Source organism: Sorex fumeus, unplaced genomic scaffold (assembly GCF_029834395.1).
Source record: "Sorex fumeus unplaced genomic scaffold, SorFum_2.1 ptg000010l, whole genome shotgun sequence".
Taxonomy (NCBI): Eukaryota; Metazoa; Chordata; class Mammalia; order Eulipotyphla; family Soricidae; genus Sorex; species Sorex fumeus.
The window spans coordinates 33866428-33887908 of NW_026606067.1; the positions used below are offsets into that span (position 1 = coordinate 33866428).

Below are 21481 nucleotides of genomic sequence, written 5' to 3' on the forward strand. Positions count from 1 at the left end.
TTTTTTTGTTTTGCTCTTTATTCTTACGAGGTTCCCATTATACGTTATTGATCATTTGTATTTTTTATTTCTGACTTTCTGCCAGTCAGTCTTATTGCCAAGATTTGTTTGTTTTGGGGCAACACGCGGAGTGCTACGGTTTTACTCCAAATCTGTGCTCAGGGATCGCTCCTGGTGGCTGGAGGGATCAGATGGGGTGCCAGGGATCAAACCTGGGTTGACCTCACGTAAGGCAAGCCCCGCCCCTGTGCTATGGCTCTGGCACTGTTTAAGATGGTTTTCTTTGTAGTTGTTTGAAGGTAACTCAATATTTTGCTAAACTAAAAAGTTTGTGGCATGTCTCAGCCTTAGTTTTCTTTCCTTTTCTTTTTTTTTCCCTCCTTTTTTTGCTAGGCTGGACCCATGAACTTCACACATGCAAGGAAAGGTAAACATCTCAGAGCCACAGTCTGGGCCACATTCTGGTTAATAAATAAAATAATTTTATTTTATTTCTTTGGTTTTTGGGCCACAGGTAACTCCTGGCTCTTCATTTGGGAATTGCCCTTTTCTTTTTTTTTCTTATTTCTGCGCCTTTTTGGGTCCAGTGGGCTTACTTGTGGCTCTGTGCTCAGAAATTACTTCTGGTGGTGCTTGGGGGACCTTATGGGATGCTGGGAATCAAACCCTGGGAATCGGCAAAGCAGATGCCCAACCCGTGGCCACTTGACTGCTTTTTCAAGGGGCTTTTGGGGGCTATGCGTGGTGGTTCCCGGGGCCTGCCTCTGGCTCTGCGTACGTGGGTCAGTTCCAGCAGTGTACAGAGAAGCACCTATGGGAGTGTTGAGAATTGAAACTGGGTATCCTGCATGCAAAGCATATGCTCAGCACTCTGACTTTTTTTCTACTTTTTTTTTCTTGCTTTTTGGGTCACCCTGGCAATGCTCAGGGGTTACTCCTGGCTCTGCACTCAGGAATTGCCCCTGGCGGTGCTCAGGGGACCATATGGGATGCTGGGAATCGAACCTAGGTCGGCTGCGTGCAAGGCAAATGCCCTATCCACTGTGCTCTCACTCCAGCCCCAGAGTTTTTTCTACTCTTAAAAAGAATTTTTTTTTTTTTAAATTTAGTGGCTGGAGTGATAGTACAGTGGCTAGAGTGCTTGCCATGCAAGAGGCTGACCTGGGGGCTATTCCTGTCACCCTATATGGTCCCCTAAGCCCATCAGGAGTGACTCCTGAGCAGTGCCAGGTGGGGCTCAGAAACAAAAAAAGTTTGCATTTTTCAGGGGGTTGACAGCCAGTGGTGCTCAGGGCTTCCTCCTGGTTCCGTATACAGTCAGCAGTGGTTGAGGGTGTATATGATGGCGGAATCAAACCAAGGTCAGTTGCATACAAAGGCAAGTGCCTTCGCCCCTTTTACTTTTCATTTATATGTAATCTCACCTGTGGTTTTTTTTTTTTTTTATGGATTTGGTTTTTGGACTACACCCAGCAATGATCAGGGTTTTTTCCTGACTCTGCACTCAGGGATTACTCTTGGCACTGTGTATGGAACCATATGGGATTCTGGGGATTGAACCTGGATACCCTAGGGCAGGCAGATAGCCTGTCCGCTATATTATCGTTCTGGCCCCTCTTACTGATTTCAAAAAAAACCCAGCTTCTTAATTTGCTTTCCTAGAAATTTCTCAATGTGCGTAAATGCTTATCTGTTTCATTAATTTTTTTTTTTTTTTGTGGAGGGGAGGAATCTGCTTTGCACTTACTACCACAGCTTTTATTCTGGTTAATGTTGATGTATATTATGAAAAGGTCCATTCTATTATTTTTTTGGACCAGATCTGGCAGTGCTCAGGTGTTCTTCTTGACTCTGTGCTCAGGGAATATACCTAGTGGGGCTCAGGGAACCGTATGTGGTGCTGGGGATTGAACCCGGATTAGCCATGTACATTGTAAGCTCCTTAACCGCTGTACTACCTCTATGGTCCCAGCTTTTGAACTTCTTCTTTTTGGTACATTCTGTTTTCCAAAATAACTTTTGAGTTTATTTTGGTTTTTAAAAAATGAAACTTTAGGGACTGGAGAGATAGTATGGCGGGTAGAGTGTTTGCCTTGCCCGCGGCCGACCCAGGTTCGATTCCCAGCATCCCATATGGTCTCTCAAGCATGGCCAGGAGTAATTCCTGAGTGCAGAGCCAAGAGTAGCCCCTGTGCATTACTGGGTGTGACGCAAAAAAAAAAGGCAACTTTATTGGTATTTTGATTTGAAATTGCATTGAAATTGAAATGGGTGCAGGTCGACCTGTTGGCGGCACCATACCCCCGGACTATATTCTTTTTAAAAAACTTTTTTTAAATTGAATCATCGTGAGCTACAGTTACAAAGCTTTCATGTTTGAGTTTCAGTTGTACAGTGATCGAACACCCATCCCTCCACCAGTGCCCATTTTCTACACCAGTGTCCCCAAGTGTCCCTCCCCTGCCTCTATGACAGACAATTTCCCTCTTACTCTCTCTACTTATGGGCGCTATAATTTGCAATAAAGATAATGAGAGGCCATCATGCTTGGTCCTTTATCGACTTTCGGCTCACATCTCCCATCCCGAGCGATCCCTCCAACCGTTATTGACTGAGCGATCCCTTCTCTCGCCCGGCTGCCTCTCCCCCAGCTCAGGAGGCAGGCTTCCAGCTGTGGAGCAATCTATCTGTTCCGTGTATCTACTGTCCTTGGGTGTTAGTCTCATACTATGATATTTTATATTCCACAAATGAGTGCAGAAGCAGACTGTAGTCTGTTGAAGACTAGTGATAACGTAACTTATGCTGTCATTGAGGTTAAAATCAGAAAAAAAATCCTAGGTCCATAATTTGTTTCGTACCTTTAGAATATGACATCTTTATTTTGCAATTCATTTTTGTCTTTACTGGTATAATTAGGATCTGGGGATTGTGGAATGTATGAACATGGTGCTTTTCCAGTTACTTAAGTGTTTACATAAGCCTCCCTTAGATGTTTTAGTTCCTGAAACTTTAAGGAGTGGCAGTTGATAAAGAATAACTCCTTCATTGAGTCACTTAAGGATATGTACACTTAAGATTTTTAAGGATTACACAGGTACTTAAAAAATATTTCTTCTAATAAATGTTTTTTAGTTCTTGTAAAATAAGTTTTGTGAAAAACCTTATTGTTCACAGATATGCTTATATAATCTATTAACTTTAATTCTACCTGGACATTAGGAAGTTTTGATGCGATCTGGTTAATTAATTTTTTCATGTTGTATTCAAGAAACATGTGTTCTTGAGAGAAAATAAGAGTTTTCTACTGATATAATTCTAAAATACATTCTACCAAGTCTTACTGCCTTCTAGTAACCTTCTGGGTATCCTCAAAGGAAAATTGCCTTAATTTAGCAGGGTTTGAGTGCTTGTCTTACACTGTGTGGCCTGCCTGGGTCTGGACCCTGAGCAATGCCTGCTGTCCCTGTCCGGCCTCCCCTATAAAAAATAAAATAAAATAAAATAAAGTAAACAGCGTCTCTTTTGACATAAGAAACTTTTTAAAATTAGAATGTAAAGATAAAGCAGTAATTGCTTCTACCAGCTTTTTGTTGAACATGTTACAAAAGAGGCTTAGTCAGAAAAGCCCAAACCCATGTGGTCATCAGATTCCTCAGATTCTTCTTTCTCTGCTTCCACTTTCTTCTCAGCTGGGGCAGCGGCCATGGAGGGGGGGGGACCACCTGCTTGTGTGGTGCCTGTTTCTGGGGCAACCACAGCCCATACGATATAGACCTGATTCCCAGTGTTGACTTGGGCTGGGCCTTTAGGAACAAAGTGGGCCAGAAAGGCTTTACTGGCTGCTTCAGTGAGGGCTTTGATCTTCTCCTGCGCTGTGGTCCTGTGAGGCGAGAGCTGCGTAGATGCACGCAGAGTCTGAGACACTGGCCGTGGCGCAGGTGGGTGCTGGGCAGACGTGCTGAGCTCTGTGCTGGCCACCAGGTGAAGTGTGGTCGGACCGTCCCTGAAAGTAGTGAGCATTTCAGTGGCAACTGAGGAGGACAAGAGGCCCTTTTTAAGTTTTTGAGGAGTTTCTATGCTGTTTCGTGTAAATGCTGTCCAGTTTTCTGTTCCCACCAATAGTGCAAGGGGCTCCTGTTTGTCCACATCCCTTTAGAATAATACTTAGGGGCCGGAGCAATAGCACAGCAGGTGTTTGCCTTGCACGTGGCCGACCCAGGTTCAATCCCTGGCATCCCATATGGTCCCCCAAGCACCGCCAGGAGTAATTCCTGAGTGCAGAGCTAGGAGTAACCCCTGAGCATTGCTGGGTGTGACCCCAAAAGCAAAAATAAATAAATAAATAAATAAATAAATACTTAGACAGTCGTAAGGTCATTTCCTTATGGTTTTGATTTTCATTTACTGGACAGTTATAAGTGCCTTTATGGATAGCATTTGTGCATCTTCTTGGGAGAATGCTTGTTCAGTTCTTTGTCCACTTTTAATTTAATTGATTTATTTTGGTGTGGAGGGGGGTTTGGGCCACACCTGGTGGTACTCAGGGCCTATTTGACTCTCTACTCAGGAAGTCATCCCTGGCAGTGCTTGGTGACTATGTTTCAGGGATCAAACCAGAGTCAGCTGAATGTAAAGAAATTGTCTTAACCCCTGTACTATCTAGCCTAAGCTCTTTAAGACTTGTTGGTTAGGAGGACATGCTGAGCAGTGCTCAGGGATCACTCCTGACTGTGCTCAGGGGTCACATCCCTTTTGCTCAGAGGACCTTTTGGTGCTGGGGGTCCAACGGGGGCCAGCTGCATGCAAGCCAAGGAAGGCCTGAACCTCTGTGCTTTCTTTTTGGCCCTTTTAAGAATTTTAAGATCTGCTTTCTTAGCAACATTCAAACATGCAATATAGTGTTATTCATTATTGTCACTGTACGATCTAGTATATTCCCAGTACCTATGTTATAACTAAGATTTTGCCTTTTACCCATTTTTTACCTTTCACTTCTCCATCTTGGGCCATTAGTGTAGTCTTGCTCTCTCTCTATGTACTTGGTTTGGCTTTAATATTCATACATGAGTAAAGGTATAGAGCATTTTTCTCTAATTACTCCATTTGGCAAAATACCCTTCCTGTCCACTCATTATGCTGCAAGCATCAAGATTTCATTCTTTTCTAAAAATAGGTTAATGATACTCTATTGTACGTAAGTCTGTATTCCACGTTTTCTTTATCCCTTTCTTCTTGTTTTCATATCTTGCTTATTGTAAATGTTGCCATGAACATGGGAGCGCATATATGTTTTTGCTATTGCTGTTTTCCTTTTTTCCCCCAAATAAGTACCTGGAAGTGGAATTACTGATTCATATGCTAGTTCTAATTTTTCACTTGTGTATTTTTTGTGTATATGTGTGTGTCTTGGGGGGGCAGGGATTCACTAAGCTCGGGGGATTCAGTGCTACTTCCTGTGACACTGGCCCACCAGTGCTCTGGCTAGGTGATGAGGTGCTGATTCGGCCCAGGGGTGTTGGAATTTCCCGGGTTCACCTAGGCAGTTCTTCGGGCGGTTCCCTAGGACAGCTAGGCAGTTCTCTAGGACTACCCTGGTAGTGCGCAGAGTCATGTGATGTCAAGAATCAGACTTGGGGATCTTTGTGTTATCTCCCTGGCTCCCTGGTTTCACTTTTTTGTTTGTTTTGGGATTCCATTCACTGGTGCTTCAGAGGCCACTCCTGGCTCGAGTACTTAGGGGTCACTCTGACGATGGCTGGAGGCCTGTGCAGTACAGGGTCAAACCCGGACCTTCTGCACACACTGCAGGGCCTGTGAGCCATTTCCCCACTCCTGATTTTTATTTTTTGAGGGACTCTTATGTGTTTTCCTTGATGGTTTCCTCCACCCACCAAGAGTGCCTAAGTGTTCCCTTTTCTCTACATCCCCACCAATATTTGTTCTCTCGTCTTTTACGATGGCCATCCTGACAGGAGGCACCCGTAATAGTGTGCAGTGCTAATCGTTGTAGTTTTTATTGGCATTTCCCTCTTGTTTACTAATATGGAGCATCTTTCACGTATTTAAGGGCTATCTTTACGTCTTTTATAGAAAAAAGTCTATTCAGACTGCTCATATTTTAAGTGTTTATTCACACATATACGTGCAACGTACATACATTTGCCCCTTCTTGTGGCTGGTGTAATGACCAGGGGTTAACATATTAGGTTGTGGTGCTTACAGATGATCACATACTTTAACTGCAGTGTTGGTACACGCACCTGTGGGGGTCACACATTCAGTTGTGGTGCTGGCACACGTTCTGGCCGTTGGGGCTCTCAAAAATGTGCTAGCGGGGTTATATTCCCGGCTGCAGTGCTCAGTGGGACCCCCACCTTAATCGCAGGGTGCAGGAGGTTGCTAACTGCGCAGGTGGACAGCACCGGGGAGACACTTTTAGCCACTGAGCCGTTCCCAGAACCCTCTGCTCACTCTAAAATGGGATTTAGGGGTGGGAGGTGTTGGGAGCTCTTTGCTTTTGAGTTTTATGAGTTCTTTATATAACCTGGGCATTAACTCATTGTCACATATATAATTTGCAGATTTTTTTTCTTTCGTTTGGTAGGTTACCTTTACAGTTTGTTGATGGTTTGTTTATTATTATTATTATTATTATTATTATTATTATTTTCCCTTTGTGGTGCTAGAAACTGAACCCAAGGTCCCTTAGATGCAGAGCAAGTGCTTCTGTTGCTGACTGAGCTCCACCCCAAGCCTAAGGTTTTCCTTCTCTTTTGCCTTATTTGATTTTTTTTGTCTTTTGTTTTGAGCTAGTACCTGGCCGTGCTCAGTGTCACTCTTCCAAGGCTCCTGAGAATGTGTACTCTTGGCCTTGGACCTGTCTCCCTGCCACCTCCCACACCCGCCTCCCCGGCCATGGGTTCCGTTGCACAGAAGCTTTTAAGTTTGATGTAGTCCCACACGGTTTAGTTTTGCTCGGTTGCCTATGCTTTCTGTGTTAAGTTATTTTTTAAAAAAAAAAAAGCTCTATAAACTCTTTTTTTTTGAGCTGGGGGGAGCCATATGACCCCCAGGGTATTATTCCAAGGGGGCGATGAGTGGGAGGGAATCATGGTCTGAGACTATGGGCCAATCTTTGTAATGCAGGGGTGGGGTGGGCCAGGGGAACATTGTGGGTGTGCCCTCAGGAAGTAAACAAGGTTTGAGGGGGGCCGTGGTTGGAAAAAGGTTTATTTATATCAGAGTCAGAGAGCTTATTACTTACATTTTCTTCTAGGAGTCTTATGCTTTCAGGTCTTATATTTAAGTGTCTTGTTATTCTGTTCCTTACATGCTGTGATATAGCAGTCTTAATTTCATGCTATTGCATGTGGTGTCCAGTTTTTCAACGCATTTATTAAAGGATTTTTATCTTTCTTGGTTCAGAGAGATAGTATAGGGGTTAAGACACTTGGCTTGCATATGGCTTACCCTGATTTGGTCCCCAGCACCAGATAATGGTCCCCCAGAAATTGCCAGGAATGACCCCTAAGCAGAGGGTGAGGAGTAAGCCCTGAGCCCCATTGGATGTAGCCTAACTCCCTTTCCCTGTATTTGGAATTTATCCTTTCTTCATATATTTTTGGGCTGGAGCAATAACACCGCGGGTAGGGTATTTGCCTTGCATGTAGCTGCCTGGGTTTGATTCCTCTGCCCCTCTAGGAAAGCCCATGCAAGGCAAGCTACCGAGAGTATCCCGCCTGCGCGCAGAGCCTGGCAAGCTACCTGTGATGTATTCCGTATGCCAAAAACAGTAACAAGTCTCACAATGGAAATGTTACTGGTGCCCGCTCGAGCAAATCGATGAAAAACAGGACAGTGCTACAGTGCATATATTCTTGGTTTTGTTGCCATATATATATATATAATTTCTTAAATTGAAACACCATAAATTATAAGTTATTTATGATTGAATTTCAGGTGTATGTTGTTCCAACACCAGTACATTCACCAGTGTCCACCAGTTGGTGCCCTAAATTTAACCGATGTCCTGGGTTTTGTTTTGTCTTCTGTTTTCTGTTCCATTGATCTCTTTCTGGTTTTATACTATACCACGTTAGTTTGATTATTGTAACTTTGTAATTTGGTTTGAAATTTGCAATCCTGAAAACCTTGGCTTTGTCCAAGAGTATTTTTGCTGGGCAGGAGAGAGGACAGCAGGCAGGTTGCTTGTCTTGCACACTGCGGACCCGGCTCAATCCCCTCAGCACCTCCAGGAGTGAACCCTAAGCAGAGCCAGGAGTAAGCGCTGAGTCCACTGGTCTGCTGTGTCCCCCCCCCACCCCCGTGAAAGAGTGCTTTTTTAAGCGTTCGTTTCCAGTGAAAAAGCCATTAGAACTTACATAGGTCATCGATTGCGTTGCAGGCATAGATTGTTATGGGTGGTGCAGTGTTTCTCAGCCTTTTCCTAGCCTCTTCCATTCTGTGTCTTACTGTGTCCGCCTCATCTTATCTGCCCAGCCTTGTGCTGTGGACTCCCATGTCCACAGTTTCCACCTGTCACAATCACAATCACAAATCATCCTGTTATTCGTCGATTGCCTGGAGCAGGCCCCAGTAATGTCTCCTTCATACTAACCCTGAGATTATATTCAAGGCTCTTTAGGAGAACGAGACCCATCATTGTTACTGATATTTGGCATATTGGGTACGACACAGGGAGTTTGCCAGACTCTGCCGTGTGGGCAGGCTACATTCGGTAGCCTGCCAGTTTGTCCAAAGTAGGAATGAGATAATAAGATGTCATAATAAGATGTCACGGCCGCGCGGTTCCGGGAGCTGGTTTTTATTGTCTCTGAGTCTTGGCCGCTGATGGGATTACACGGCACCAGGGGGCCAGTTGGTGGGTGTGACCCCCGCCTACTGGAATTTGGAGGATCTGGGTGGAGGATGCTCGACTCCAATTCGAGTAGGCTTGGAGATCTCGGCCCCGGAACCCGCGTGGCTTTGTCCCTCTTCCAGTACCTTCATGTGTGCAGAGAGTGGTCTCAGCATGGTGGTGGCTGGTCCTGGAGGTCTTCGGCTGCCGGAGCCCTGGTCGGGGCGGGAGGAAAGCTCAACCCGCTCCCCTCCAACGGGCCCCGGCGAGGACAGCCAGGCACGGGGGCAGGAGACTGCACTGTTCTCTTCCGGGAGCTGGTTTTTTTCCACCTGTAACCCTTGGTAATCTCCAGGTGGGAGACTTGATCAGTGTTTTCAACCTTTTTATCGCTTCAGCACAGAACACCACTTGAAAGCCACTGGTGCAGACATTTTAACAATATTTGTTGTATCCATAACATATACTAGTTTTATTTATTTATTTCGGGCCATACCAGGCGATGCTCAGTGGTAACTCTTGACTCTGCACTCAGGAATTATTCCTGGCAGCAGTTGGGGGACCATAGGGGATGCTGGAGATTGAACTCTCGTCAGCTGCATGCAAAGCAAGATAGACTCATTGTACTCTCTCTCTAATCTCCTGAGTCTTCAGTTTCTTTCATGGAATTCTTCGGGTTTTTTTGGGGGGGAGTGGAGAAGGCACATTGGTGCTGCTGGGGGCTACTTCCAACTTTGTGCTTGGGGTTGCTTCTAGTGATGCTGGGGTGGTTGGAATGGCATGTGGTGCTCGGGATCTCGTCCGGGGTCCTTGCCTGCAGAAAATACACTCTAGCCCTTTCATGAAAGGTGATGCTCAGGGTTATTTTGGTTATGTACTCAGGAATTACTCCTGGTGGTGCTTGGGGAACCATATGGAATGTTGGGGACAGCACCTTGATTGGCCTTGTGTAGGGCAAGCACCCTCCCTCCCCGCCCACCCCTTCATGAAATTCATAATATTTTTCAGTACAGAGGCCTTCGGTTTCCTGGGTTAAGTTTATCTTAGGTATTTGTTGTTGCAAGTTTTATTTTCTTGTACAGTAACAGCTATTTAGAAATATGGGGAGAGAGGAAAAGAGAGAAGGGAACAGGGGAGGAGAGGGAGAAAGAGATGGAGGAGAGGAGAGAACAAATGAAAAGTCAGAACACAGGCTTCTGCAGTGATGAGAAGTCCATAAACTCAAAAATGAATCGCACACACCAGTCTGCGATCTGGGCATCTCCCAAATAGAACATGCCTTGTTGCGATTTTTATTTCATTTTGGGAGTGATGTGGGCTGCGCCCAATGGTGCTAGGGAGCTGCTTGTGCTTATGTGTTCAGGGGCCTTTGTAGTGGCAGTCCCCTGAGCCCCTGCTAGAGCGTGGGGCATCGGATGCAGTGCCCAGGATCAAGCCAGGGGTGGCCACGTGGCAAGGCACGCACCCTGATCTCTGTGTCCCCAGCCCTTATTTACTTTGTTCTATACCTCAGAACTTGGTGGAGGAGGGAGGGTTGGTTCACAGCTGGCTCTTCTCAGGGCTCGCTTCTGGCTGTGCTCAGGAATCACACCTGGCCCTGCTCCGGGTGCCTCGTCGGGTGCTGGGGCTTTACCCAGCTCACTGGCCCCTCAGACGTTTCTTTAAAGTGATTTTTTGTTTGTTTTATTTTTGGAGTCACGCCCAGTAGTGCTCAGAGCTTAGTCCTAGCTCTGTTCTCAAGGATCACTCCTGGCAGTGCTCAGGGGACTGTCTGGGGTGCTGGGAGTCAAACCTGGGTCGGCTGCACATACAAAGCAAGATCCTTACCCGCTGTACTATCTCCGACATGAAAGAGATTTTTTTTTTTAAAAAAAGCATTTCAGTGAGTGCTGATGTAAATATTATGCACTCTAGGAATCAAGTGATGTGATGAAATGCTAAGAAAGAAAGGTAATCTTGTGTCAATAAAGCTTTTTTTTTTTTTTTTGGGTCACTCCTGGCTCTGCACTCAGGAATTACCCCTGGCAGTGCTCAGGGGACCATATGGGATGCTGGGAATTGAACCCAGGTCGGCCGCGTGCAAGGCAAACGCCCTCCCCGCTGTGCTATTGTTCCAGCCCCAAACTCTTATTTTAGAAGTTCCCCTTTGTTGTTTGGGGCTGGCATGTGTTTCAGTCAGTTTTATCCCACCTGCTTTCAATTACACAGGAGTTTTGCATACTTTCTGGTCTGATTGTGGTGCTCTTTTAAAAAAGTCTTCTGAGACTTATAATTTCTCATGTCAATGATTTCAGTGGGCCCTTGGGATGATAGGATAGAGCTGTGTTTCTTTTATCATATTAAGTCCTAAGCATCAAATGTTGCTTTTGGAAGTTGAATTATTTTCATTTTTCCAATGAGGTTTCAGTTATATTTAAATGTATATTCATAAATTGTCATATAATTCTAAAATTTTTATTTTTGAGTCACATTGATATTGGGTTTTTGTTTTTTTTTTTTCTTTTTGGGTCATACCTGGAGATGCATAAGGGTTACTCCTGGCTCTGCACTCAGGAATTACTCCTGGCAGTGCTCAGGGGACCATATGGGATACTGGGAATTGAATCCGGGTCAGCCTCGTGCAAGGCAAACGCCCTACCTGCTGTGCTATTGCTCCAGCCCCATCACATTGATATTGTCAAGGAATCACTTTTGGTCGGGCTTGGGGGACCATCTGGGGTACCAGGGATGAAACCTGGGTTGGTCATGTGTAAGGCAACTGTACAATCCCATAGTGTCGTATAATCTTATCAAACCATATAGAGTGCTATATGCTAGGCCCTATCCTTATTACAGATACTAAGAATTTAATGTACTGAACCCTTAATGTCTATCATTCCTATTTAATAGATAAGAAAAGTGAGCTACAGCTTACACAGATAGTAAATGAGAACGTTTAGATTCAAGCCTTAGCTTCCTCACTTTGGCTCTCCTGGTCTTGTTACACCATAGCTGTTTCTTATAATGTCATTTCTTTGTTTCCGAATACCGTTTCTACGTCCTTCATGCTTTCCTTATAGTTCAATCCCAGGCGTTTTCTTGCACTCAGCAGTAATTGGATGCTCTCTGGGCCGGACAGTTTGAGGTATCGGTGCTGGATGGATGAGTGAGCAAAACAGAGTGCCTTCTCCTGTGCAGTGTACACTTGGCTGGGGAAGACAGACCACAGATAGCATAATGTAGTTATTCTGGCGATTTATTGTCTGCGGAAAAAAAAAACTTTTCATGTGTAAAAATGGGCTTCTTTTGGGGTGAAGGCATCACACTTAGTGGTTCTTAGAGCTTACTCCTGACTCTGTGCTTGGGGATCCCTCCTGGCAGAAGCTGAAAACCATACGGAATGCCAGGGATTGAGCCCTGGCATCTGTGGGCAAGGTAGATACCTGGCCTGCTGTACTGTTTTTGCTCTGGCCCCCAAAGTGGGCTTATTAATCTCCAGAACACAGATTACAGTTTTCAGTAGCCTGTCTCTTAAAAAGAATATTGAAGTTCAAAAATAGGAGACGAACACCCAAGAATGGCTTGGAGGCCCGCCGCACACATGGGGGAAAAGGCAGCTCTGATAGAGAAGGGAGCACCAAATAAAGGGTGTTGGGAGGATCCTCCCAGGATGGGAGAAGCATGCTGAAAGTAGACTATAGACCAAACATGACTGCCACTCAATGCCTCTTTTGCAAACCACAACACCCAAAAGGAGAGAGAACAAAAGGGAATGCTCTGCCACAGAAGCAGGGAGGATGGGGGGATTGAGGGTGGGAGGGATACTGGGACCCATGGTGATGAAAAATGGGTACTGGTGGAGGGAGGGGTATTCAATCATTGTATAACTGAAACCCAAGCACAAAAATTTGTGAGTCTACAACTGTACGTCATGGTGTTTCACTAATAAAAATCTAAATAAAATAAAATAAAAATTAAAAATAATTATAAAAAAATACTGGGGCCTGCTCGAGGCATCGATGAACACTAGGATGACAGTGATAAAAAAAAATATATCGAAGTTCAGTACACACAGCACCTACTTTGTTAGCCTCCGATCACGAGTTCAGATAAATCCCTGGTGGCTCACATGTACCAAGTGTGGTCACGGCAGCTCTGCTGTCTAATCCCTGGCACCACAAACAGTTTTCAGCCACACCTCAACCAGATGTGTGTAAACACCACAAATTGGGGTGTGGCTGCTGACAGACATCTCAGCTAGAAAGCTGTGGGAGTGACACAGCCAAGAAGGGCAGCACCAGGCATGTGTGTGTGTGGGCACTGCAGCCGCCCCGGTGAGCACCCCCACCGGAACGTAGGCGCCTTAGCAGAGCGATGCCGGAGTGTCGCGCCAGCCTCTCACGCTTGACTGTGGCTAACACAAGCTGGAGCGCGGGAGTTAACTGTGTGAAACCAGAGCTCAACCCCAGCTGCAGCTGAAGGGCGTTAGCTAAGAGGTAAAACATGCAAGTTCAAGGACCTGAGCTTGATCTGAGGACACGACGATCCCCCGGTGCGGTCCTGGTAACCCCCACTACTCTGGGCCTCATCGTCAGGCTGAGCTTTGACCATCCATCCTGTTAAGAAAGTAAGAAAGAGGGGGTAAAAGAGAAAAAGCACTAAGTTTGTGGAGTGCTTCAGCAGGGATTGTGTAAGCACCACAGCCTGACGTGCAACCCGTGTTGGGCAACACAACTGAGACATGTGGGAGCACCACGGCCAGGCATGTGTGCGACCCACAGTCTGATGGCGGCAGCCGCAAACTACGGCAACAAGGGAGAGGAGGGGATAAAAAAAATACCAGTTTAGGAGTGAGCATGATTTTTTTGTTTTTGTTTTTGCTTTTTGGGTCACACCCAGCGATGCTCAGGGGTTACTCCTGGCTCTGCACTCAGGAATCACTCCTGGCGGTGCTCAGGGGACCATATGGGATGCTGGGAATCGAACCCGGCGTGCAAGGCAAATGCCCTACCCGCTATCGCTCCAGCCCCCGGCGCATGATTGTTTTAAAATCCAGGCTTTTGTCAAAAAACACCTGTCAGAAGCTGTGCGGCCGATTGATGTTGCTGTGGAAGTTGGCATTTGCAGCCACCAGCTTGGAAGTCCTAGGAGTCCTGCTGACCTCATGCATGGGAGAGAAAGGGAGGGAGGGGGGTCGGGGAGGGAGCTTTTCTGAAGTCTAAGGAAACCACAGGTGGCCCTCAGTGGAGTCTGAAGGTGGTTGGCACTGAAGGGCTTCCCCGAGGTCCGTGGGAGGCAGAACCTCTGTTCTGTGCATCACTGCAGTCGCTTCACAAGGGTAGGAGGCTGCCCGCTGGGGTTGGCTGCTGATTCTCTCTTCCTGCAGCAGGACAGTGCTGGTGGCGGAGAGGTCAGATAGAAGTGTGCAGTGTATCACCTGTGTCAGAGATTCTGATTTGGAGCCATCCATTTGGAGTTTTCTAAATGTGAACTATGCCCGAACACACAGCTTGAACTCTAAAATGCAGTATGACTTCTAAAGGTATCCTGTAAATGTAGGAAAAGGAAAACAGTTGATTTCCTTGTCAGAAGTGCAGTTTTGGAAGGTGGTTTTCTTCTAGAAAGTAGATCTTCTACATCTAGTCTTTGAGAATTTAAAATCATTGTGTGTGTGTGTGTGTGTGTGTGTGTGTGAGAGAGAGAGAGAGAGAGAGAGAGAGAGAGAGAGTGAGAGAGAGAGAAAGAGAGAGAGAAGCAAGCAAGAAAGTTTTATTGAAACTTACTTATAAGGGAGAAGTACCTGTTTGAGAAAGAACACAGGCTTCCCCCGAGTGGAAATAAGCAGAGAAACATAGAGACAAGCACGTGAGATATTCGTTCAAGGGTTTAAAGAGCAAGCCTGAAATCTGTTGTTTGAGGGCCACATCAGCAGTGCTCAGGGGGGTGCCTGGTGGGGTCACCGTGGGGGGGGGGGGCTGGAGCTCGGGCCTCCCACGGGAGAAGCTTGTCCTCCTCTCTGAGCTCTCTGGCACTCAAATGATTAACTTTTTGGAAAGTGTAAGTTTCACTTAGACTGGACCTCTGATAATTCTATTTTGGGCACATATATTTGAAAGTGTTTTGTAAATTAAAAAAAATTTTTAGGTGCAACTTCCTGAGAGCATTAGTGGAGAAAATGATGTGCTGTGATTTTAATGTTTTCATTTCTGACCTTAGAACTCAGGAGCTCAGCATGCTTTCTCACATTTTTTTAACAGAAGGTACATTGGTTTGTAAAAGTGTAAATTTTGTTTAGGGGCACAGTGCTACCACAGCGTGCCTGTATGAAGGGTCCGGCACCCTGCCGTGGAGCCCACGGGCCTTCATGCCCTCCCCCTGCAGTGTCTATTCTGTGACCAGACTTTAAAGGTCTGTTTTGATTGGACGTTTCCTCGCTTTGTTTCTCAGAGTAGCGAGATCATCTGGTGCTTGTCTTTCTCCTGACTCACTCAGCTTAATAGGACCCCCATCTGGTTCTGTCCAGGTCGTGACAATAGGCAAGATGTCGTCTTTCCTGAGGGTTGAGTAGTGGTCCATTGTGTCTGCACATCACATCTCTTCTATGGGGGCGGGGTGGTCACCCCTGATGGGGCTTGGGGGTGGCTCCTGGCTCCGTCCTTGGCAGTTGCTCCCTGCAGTGTTCAGGGGACCGTGTGGTGCCTGGGATCCGACCTGGGCTCCCCCAGCTCCCACCACTCACCTGAATTTTTGCTGGGATCCTTTGTCTTTTGTCGTTGTTCCATGAGTGCCTTATATATCTTGACTATTAGCCCTTTGTAAAATGTATGGTATGTGAGCGTTTTTTCTCTCATTAATGATTCACTGCCTTTTTGTTCTAGTGATGATTCTTTTGCAGAACAAAAGCTTTATAGTTTGTTGTAATCCTATTTATTTATTTTTGCTTTTGTTTTCCTTGCTAGTCGATCACTGAAGACACCACTGAAGCCAGTAGCCAGTATCATGGAGTGTTTTGCCTATTTTCTTTAATGTATTTTGTGGATTCGGGGCCAACAGCTAAGTCTTTTAATCAGTTTTGAGTTAACCTGTGCATGGTGTGAGATGGTGATCTGACTTCTTTCTTTCCTTTTTTTTTCTTTTTTTGTGACTCAGATTGAACTCAAAACCTCACATATGCAAAGCAAATTCTCAGTTGATGAGCTGTAGGCATTCTTGGCCTTCCAATTTAATTCTTTTGCATATGGCTGTTTGGTTTTCTCAACACAATTTGTTGAAGTGGTTTTTATTTCTCCCTTTATGCTCCTGTTTGCTCTGTCCTAAATTAACTGTCCATATACTTGCGGGTTTATTTTTGGACACCGATTCTATTCTGTTGGTCTCTCTGCTTTTATCCCCGTGCCACACTGTTTTCATTACTGTCACTTTATAGCGAGTTAAAGTTCTGGAATGCTCTGCCTCCTGTCATTTCCCCCCTCTCAGGATTGCTTTGGCTGTCTGTGTGTGTTTGGGAAGGGGTGGGGGCAGGGCAGGTTGTGGTTTTATACACACTTTAGTATTGCTTTTTCTATTTCCATGAAGAATGGCATTGGAATTTTGATGGAGATTACATAGAAGCTGTTAAATTCCTTGCAATTTGGTGGGATGCTTATTTTATGTTCCTTTGCTTATTTCGTTGATGTGATGCTTGGGTTCACTTGGTTTTGGTGCTAACACACTTGGCTGTGTTCCTCGCCGGGGATGGCACATCTTCAGTTGGCAGTGCTCACAACACCTGGAGATGCCAGCCTGCACACACACACCTGGCTGAATTTGTTGCAGCCCCAGTGGTCCTGAAGAGCAGAGCCACGAGGACCATGCTTAGCACTGACAGGAGACATCCGGGCTAAGACCTCTAGTTCTAAAACAAGTGCAAAATAAGTGCTTCAGCCACGAGCCATCTCCTGGACTTTCAGATAGTCATTTAATAGTGTTTGTTCTTTCAATCTGTGAATATGGTATATTTTTCAGTTTTCTTCTCTGTTTCTTTTAATAATACTTTTAAGAATGTTTTTAATTTCTTAGTAGAAATAAACATTCATCTTCTGCTCATCTTCCATAGCCCCTAAAGAATGCAGGTTTAACTTCACTTTTGTTTGCTAATCAGTGAAAATATTTAACTCCTATTCCCAATCCGTGTGCTGTGTTCTACTAGGCTATCCCTAGTCACAGTATCAAATTGCCCATTTTCTTTCTTTCTTGAGTAGATTCTTACTGGGTGCCCATTCTGTGCTCGACACTGTATTGGTAACTAGTTGCTAGTGAACCAAACAGAGTCCCCACTTTCATCAAGTTTCCATTATCTGGTGTAGATGGTGAACTTGACACATTAGTTTATCCTCTGGTTGGAGCAGTAGGTCAGAGAGGTCACTGTGCCTGTTTCACAGAGATTTATGATTACTGGTAGGGGCATTGCATTTTACTCTGAGAGGGGAAGGGCATTTATAGCGTTTGAAACAGGAAGATTAGAATATTTATTGTGTGAAATTCTTTGGATACTCTTGACACTTTCAGACCACTATATTGATTTTTTTTCTTCCTCTTTGGGTCACACCTGGCGATGCTCAGGGGTTACTCCTGGCTTTGCACTCAGGAATTACTCCTGGCGGTGCTCAGGGGACCATATGGGATGCTGGGAATTGAACCCGGGTCGGTCGTGCGCAAGGCCAGTGCCCTACCCGCTATGCTATCGCTCCAGCCCCTAAATTGATTTTTGTTGGAGACTGAACCCCAAGTCTCAGGCATGTACAGCATGTGCTTGATTTACTGTTACTTATTCACTTCCCTGGTGCTGCTCTATTAGCTTTTTAATCTTTTTTTTTTTTTAATTTTTATTAGTGAAACACCATGAGGTACAGTTGTAGACTTGCAAATTTTTGTGCTTGGGTTTCAGTTATACAGTGATCAAGTACCCATCCCTCCACCACCTCGGGTCCCAGCATCCCTCCCAACCCCCTCCCCCCATCCCACCCTGCCTCTGTGGCAGGGCATTCCCTTTTGATCTCTCTCTCTCTCCTTTTGAGTGCTGTGATTTGCAAAAGAGACATTGAGTGGCAATCTTGTTCGGACTACAGTCTACTCTCATCACGCATTTCCCATCCTGAGAGGAACCTCCCAACACCCTTTATTTGGTGCTCCCTTCTCTATCTGAGCTGCCTTTTCCCCTAGCGTGTGCGGCTGGCCTCCAAGCCATGGAGTAATCCTCCTGGTACTAATCTCGGCCATTCTTGGGTGTTAGTCTCCTATTTTGTTACTTCATGTTCCCCAGATGAATGCAATCTTTCTATGTCTATCCCTCTCTTTCTGACTCATTTCACTTAGCATGATACTTTCCATGTAGTACCACTTGTATGTAAATTTCATGACTTCATCCTTTCTGACAGCTACATAGTATTCCATTGTGTAGATGTACCAAAGCTTCTTTAACCAGTCATCTGTTCTTGGGCACTCAGGTTTTTTCCAGATTCTTAGCTTTCTAATCTTGCAGCCTAATAATTCTTGAGGATTTTTTGTGGAGTGAGAGAGAAATTTTGGGTTCACCTGGCAGTGCTGAGTGCTGCGGATTGGACGAGGGTCTGCGGTGTGCATGGGAAGTGCCTGCCGCCTCACTAACCCCTCAGCCCGTGGAGAATCAGATATGTTTGCTTTTCCGAAAAAGTTCTTATGCTGGGGTGTGTTTGTGTCACACTTGGCAGTGCTTAGGGCCTTTTTCTAGCTGTCCACTCAGTGACCCCTGACAATTCCTGGGGACTGTAGCAGTGCCTGGGATCAAAGCAGGGTCAGATTCATACTTTACCTGCTGTAAATCTCTCCAGCCCCACTCTGGAGAATATTGTGCCGTTTATAGTTTCAGGTTGGCATCTTCCTTTCTGATGTGGATTGTTTTTTTTTTTTTTTTTCTTGTCTGATTGCTTTGGCTAGGGTTTTCAATACTGGATTGAATAAAAGCAGTCAGTTTAGTTAGAATCCTTGTCTTGTTCTTCGTCTTCAAAGAATCATTTTCAGGTTTTCCCCATCATGTTTGGTGTTAGCTGTGATTTCCTCCCCCCTCCCCATATTTAAGGTTTTTAGGGGTTTTGTTCATTTTTGTTGTTGTTGTTGTTACCACCCTCACCATTGCTTGGGTGTAGCATGGTCCCTAAGGGCTGCCCCTGCTGGTGCTGGAGATCAGACCGGAGCTTCCCATATGTGAAGTGTGTCCACAGCCCATAGGTGCTGTGTCTCTGGCATCATTTCATTTAATTGAAAAAAAATAATTTCTCCTTTTTCCTTTATTGTATCAATGACCAGGGATTGCATACTTGGTCACGGTTCTTGCTGGTGTTACTGTGAAAGTGGGTTTTTCTATTCTGCTGGGTTCTTGAGACTTGCATGAGAGATTTGCATACAAAACCCAGGTGCTTAAGAACTTAGTTTTATTATAGTTCAGGTCGATTGATCTGGCTCTCTCCCTAATATCCAGGCCTCTCCTTACCCTCGTACGATGTCCCTGGTCTCATCTCTCCTTTTCTCCAGTGTATGATGGGGTTATGAGTCATGGTTTTCCTTGCCTCTATTGGATGATGGCCTGGTCTGAAATCTTGTCACTAGGATTCTACCCAGTGTCCTCTCAGTAGCCCGGTAGGTTCTCTATTGTCCTGGCTTTCCTTAGTGTTTGGTTACAGCCGCGTGTGTGTGCCTGGGTGAAACTCCTGTGCTCAGTATCTTCGCATTATCTGGGCATTTGAGTCCACAGCATTCGAACCTTGCCTTTAACTAGATCTACCTGGCGCTGTACCCTTTTGTTCCTCTGTATGACCAGGGCCCCCACATTTGGTTGTAGTGATTGCATACTATCGTGCCACCGTTTAGTGGCAACATTTGCACATGTTTGGTTTCAGTGTGCCAGAGATCACACACTTGCAGGGATTTATCTTAATGGCAGTGTCCTGGTATTGCACCGTGCACGTGGGGCAGAGCTGGGGATTGTGCCTGTGATGCAGGTGCTGTGCGTTGAACTATTTCTGGCTGGTCCCCTCCTCCCCCTTTGTTTTTGGGCCACACCCAGTTACGCTCAGGGGTTCTCCTGGCCCCTCACTCAGGAATTGCTCTTGGCAGTGCTGGGGGACCGTGTAGGATGCTGGTTTTTGAATACGGTCAGTCTCCTGCAAGCCCTCTCCCCTTGCTCTGGTCCTCATCCCTTTTCTTTACTAGGACATTACATTGCTTTAATGATGTTGAACCGTCTTAGAATATATAGCACTCTCCTCCCGTTGTTCATCGATTTGCTCGAGCGGGCCCAGTAACGTCTCCATCGTGAGACTTGTTGTTACTGTGTTTGGCATATCAAATACGTCAGGGGTAGCTTGCCAGGCTTTGCCATGCGGGTGAGATACTCTGGGTAGCTTGCCGGGCTCTCCGAGAAGGGCGGAGGAATCGAACCCGGCTCGGCCGGGCTGGCTGCGCGCAAGGCTGAAGAAATAATGCAAAGGGTTGTGTGCATGCTTTACAAGGAGGGGCTTGGGCTGCCTGAGGATGGAGAGTGGTCCCCCTAAGTAAGCTGGGACGAGACCCTGAACACCAGCCAGAGTGACCCCAAACCAAGCAAGCGGACAAAAGTGCACTTTCCAGTGCTCAGGCCTGACTCTTGATCCTTGGTTCTGGGATAATGCCCGTCATTGCCTGGGGCACCTCCTTTCCCAGAGCTGGCTGCCCGCAGGCACATGCCAGACTGTCTCTAACAATGGCTGTGGACCTCACTGGACACTTGTTCTTGGCCTCTGCGTTAAACCTTTCTGACGCACACCAGAAAACCCTCAAAGAGCTGAGGCCTCCAGTTTGATCCACAGTACTGTGTTGCCCAGACCAAGCCATCTACAGACCCCAAGCACTGTCGGGAGGCATCTCCACCCCAAATACTCAAGAGCGTTTTGTTTCCCTTTTAAGGCTTTCTTTAGAGTGAGTAATTGCTAGGTGAATGAATTTAAATTCTGTTGCTTATCTAACGGTAATACAAAAATAATTGCACAATATGTCTATTTTTGAATAAACTTTAGTGTAAAATATGATTGTAAAACCAGTTTTGGCAGATAGAATTATTTTAGGAAAGATAAAAATTAAATTTGACTTTAAAAAAATCAGAAGGAATAGTTGTTTCACAGATAATTAATCTTTAGAAGTAAGGGATCAGGAAGAGAGCAGATCTCTGTCAAATGATTGAAGTGTCTTCTCTTAAGAAGAGACTTTTGGGGCTGGAGAGATAGCACAGCGGGTAGGGCGTTTGCCAGCATCCCATATGGTCCCCTGAGCACCTCCAGGAGTCACTCCCGAGTGCAGAGCCAGGAGTAACCCCTGTGCATCGCCGAGTGTGGCCCAAAAAGAAAAAAAAAGAGACTTTTTTGTGGGGCCACACTCGGTAGTGCTCAGGGATTACTCTTGGGTCTGCATTCAGGAATTATTTCTGGTTGTACTCCTGGGACCGTATGGGATGATTGGAATTGAACACAGGGTAGATGTATGCAAGGCAAGTGTCTTACCCACTGAACCATCTCTCCAAGAAGAGACTTTTGGGGAGAGAATACTCGGTCATTGGAATGAATTGCCATAACTGTAATGCAGAAGCTTATCAAT

At 45.6% G+C, this 21481-nt stretch overlaps 1 protein-coding gene across 1 annotated transcript in view; it reads left to right on the forward strand.

Annotated features, from left to right (window-relative positions):
* PRKCI (protein kinase C iota) overlaps window positions 1-21481 on the forward strand; it is a 94202-nt gene that overhangs the window by 10004 nt on the left and 62717 nt on the right. The window lies entirely within an intron of this gene.